The sequence below is a fragment of the Grammomys surdaster genome, unplaced genomic scaffold (assembly GCF_004785775.1).
Source record: "Grammomys surdaster isolate TR1022 unplaced genomic scaffold, NIH_TR_1.0 164, whole genome shotgun sequence".
NCBI classification, from domain to species: Eukaryota; Metazoa; Chordata; class Mammalia; order Rodentia; family Muridae; genus Grammomys; species Grammomys surdaster.
The window spans coordinates 4351626-4355611 of record NW_021604612.1 but is presented as its reverse complement, the minus strand read 5'-3'; positions in this window follow the sequence as shown (position 1 = coordinate 4355611).

The following is a 3986-nucleotide window of genomic DNA, read 5'->3' as shown; positions in this document are numbered from 1 at the left end:
TGGATGGATGGATGGATGGATGGATGTGTGGGTGAGTGGATGGATGGATGAATGGGTGGATGGATGGATGGATAATAGACAGACAGTAGATGATTGTTAAGTAGAGATAGATAGATGTAGACAGTAAAGACAGAAATGATATAGACATAGATAGATAAACACCAAATACATGATACAAATATAGATACAATCTCAACATGGTTTATAACCACAAATCCAGAGACCTGTTCTCTGTTCTTGAAGGAAGTCTTAGAAAGAGACATGATTAGTTCCTCCAACCTGGTAGAGAATTCCAGGAGCAATTTTGATGCAGTTATTTTATATCTGGATCTAGGATAGACTAGAATTGGGACGAGAGAGAGAGAGACTGATTGATTGATTGATGATTGATTGATCCCGTGGTAAAATCCCCTATTGTCTCAGTCATGGAACTTGTTGTCTGCTGAAGCTGACAGCTTTCTCTGGATGTTGTGTATCCTTTCCGGTGTTGTAGCTGCTGTCACATGACTGGCTCCTGTAGCCATTTGAATATGATCTGTCTCACCAAAAGTCACATTGACCACTGCTCTGGTAGTGTTGGGAGGTGGGCTCTTTAAATGGTGATTACTTCATTAAGAGAATGTCGGCTGTATCGCGAATGTGGTTTGTCCTCGTTGAAACCCGTTGTTGAAGCTTGCGATTATTCAGCATTGGAAGGGAGAGCCTAGCGGGAGGTGTTTTGGTCAAGGGAGAAATATTTAGATGATCTTGTATTTGACGTTGACATCCCAAATTCAAAATTAATAAGTTGGAATTCATCCAAATTTAATTTTTCCATTTCCGTGAAAGACAAACCGCAGATGGAAGACCAACTCTACCAGGTTTACAAAGAAACCCTAGGAACTTCATGATTCCTGAAGAACAAGAAAAGAACACAATTTGAATTTTAAAATTGTGAAGAGGTCCAAGGAGACACCTCACCGAGGAAGACACACAGATGGTCAATATGTACAGAGTCCGAATGTTGTCAGAGGGCAGCAAAGCAAACGGGGCTGAAGTACCACTGTGTACCTCTAGAGTGGCTAACACCCCAACAGCATCAAAGGCTGCTGAGGATGGGTGACAACTGGACATCTCATTCATTGCCCTGGGAAGGAGAGGTGGTATTCCAAACCTTGGAGGTGAGTTTGATGGTTTCCTTTGCTAAAAAGATGCCTCAGTGCTTAAGAGCCCCTATTGTTCTTGCAGAAGACCTGGGTTCAATTACCAGCTCACACACATGGTAGTTCACAACCATCCCTAACTCCAGTTCCAGGGGACTCGACTCCCTCTTCTGACCTCTGCAGAAACCGAGCACTCACGTGGTGTGCAGATGTGCAGGCAAAATATTCATATGTAAAACAAAATAAATAAATCTAATTTTAATAATAAAGAAAATTTTAAAATTAAACCTATGCTTACCATAGGATCTGGCCATCATTCCTTGTCATGTCATGATGGTATTTACTCAAATGAGTTGGGGGGGGGTGCAAAAGATCTGCTCATGAATGCTCAAAGCAGCTGTATTCATAATTGCCCCAAATTAGAAGCAACTGGAACGTCCTTCAATAGGCAAATAGAGAAATAGGCTGTCATACTGCCACACAATAAGTAGGGGCTGGGGAAACGGCTTTGTGGATAAAAGACTTGCCACTCCAGCTTGAGGACCAGGACTCAGATTCTTAGTATGTGCTGTGGGTGGCATGCCCTGTAAACAGAGCCCTCAGGAGGCAGAAATAAGGCTGTCCAGAACAAGCTGGCTAGACTAGCTGTTATGGTTTGTATATGCTCGGCTCAGGGAGTGGCACTATTACAACGTAGCCTTGCTGGAGTGGGCATGGCCTTTTTGGAGGGGGTGTGGCCTTATTGAAGTAGGTGTGGCCTTGTTGGAGTAGGTGTGGCTTTGTTGATGTGGGTGTGGCCTTGTTGGAGTAGGTGTGTCATTATGGGTGTGGGCTTTAATACCTTCATCCTAGCTACCTGGAAGTCAGTCTTCTCCTAGCAGCCTTTAGATGAAGATGTAGAACTCTCAGCTCCTCCTGCACCATGTCTGCCTGGATGCTGCCATGTCCCTGCCGTGATGACAATGGACTGAACCTCTGAACCTGTAAGCCAGCCCCAATTAAATGTTCTCCTTATAAGAGTTGCCTTGGTCATGGTGTCTGTTGGCAGCAATAAAACCCTAACTAAGACAGAAATTGCTGCTAGCGTAGTGGGATATTCTTGTGACAACCTGACTTCTTTTGGTGATGAACAGCAATGTGGAAGTGTGAGCTGAATAAATACTTTCCTCCCCAGCTTGCTTCTTGGTCATGATGCTTGTGCAGGAATAGAAACCCTGCCTAAGACGCTAGCAGTATGGGCAAGCTTCAGGTTCAACGGAGAAACCTTGCCTTAGTGAATGAGGCGGAGAGCAATCGAAGAGGACAACTAACATCAATGTTGGCCTTCCACATACACCTGTGTACACGTGTACGTGTGCACCTGCCCATGGTCCAGGTCTTCAGGGCAGTGGAACTCTGCTATGCTAAACCCTCATGGTAAAGGTACATCGTCACTCATGTGTCAAACAAAGCACCTAGATAGCACAGCACACAGAATGAACCCAGGTGTAAGCAATATAATTCATGATGATATGCCAATGTTGACTCATCCTTTAGCAGGTCACCTCTTTCTAATGCTTAATAGTATTCAGTTGAGTGGATTATGACATTAACATGATTTTAATGACAGGGGAACAGTGTAGGAGGGATGAGATCAGCCTCTTGTGTTTTGCACTCAGTATTTCTATAAACATAAAGTTACTTGGGAATTTCCTATTAAATATGCATAGCAGCAAGATGTGATGGCCCACTCCTGCAATCCCAGCACTAAGGAAGCTGAGGCAGGAGAATCTTAGTCTAGACCAATCTAAGTTACATGGTGAGACCTTTGCATATATACATGCAACTGATATATTAATAATTTAAAATATAACCATTAGATATATTTGAGGCTATATGCGTATGTACATACTTTATAAACAAATGTATACTTTTAAACAACTGTTGTTCTGTTGTTATACATCCAGTCCTGTCTCCATCCAATAGATGAATGTAATTGACTTGAGAATCTCCTCAGTGTGTATTCTGGTGTCTAAGGGTTTCAAAGGGTCGAAACCTCCCCACAGAAAGGCATGGATTTTTGCCATCCACTGCAACACACACACTTTCTTTACCCCTGCACTCCTGCCTGAGTCGCAGCTGGGTTCACAATCACGTGACTTCTAGTGTGTGCACCGGTCCCTGCGCGAGTGAGAGAGTGCCAAGCAAGCCCAGCCAGTTGCACACCATTCCTGGCTGAGCAGGGGGAAGGAATGTGGGGTTCACCTTGGCTATCGTATCGGAGACCCCACATGTGCTGTCTCTGCAGACCTCAGCTGCATAGGATTTATAGAGCAAGAGCAGTCAGGTCAGGATGAGATCCGCCTTTGCGCCAGTTCCGATTCGCCAATAAAGCGATCGTGCTAGTGTCAGCGTGGAGGAGTTCTGTGACCCATGCCTGCTATTCTTCAGACTGTCAATTCTTCAGAACTCCTGGTACCCTCACAGCCCAAGATCAAGAGGCCCCAGTGCCATGGCTGTCGTTTAGATGCACCCAGTACTTAGCGGGTGTCACCTGACTGTCGACCTCACGATCTTCAATAGTAATGCTCACCTCTGGGATCCTAGTGCAAGTGAACGGCGCTTATAGTCCCTAAGACGTTTTAACCCCTCCCTTTAAAGGCATTCTGAATATCCAAGGGTCATCATAGACCTCCGAGTCCAAACCTCCTGGCTTGCTTGCTTTACTTTGAGATCACCAAGGCTCAGAGAAGGAAATGCTTACACAGTTAGACATTGAGTGGCTGACCGTGAAGCCTTGTGTGCCCTTTCAAGACACAAAGTGCTCCAAGTGCTCAGAAAGGAGCATCATGCTGGCTGCTCCTT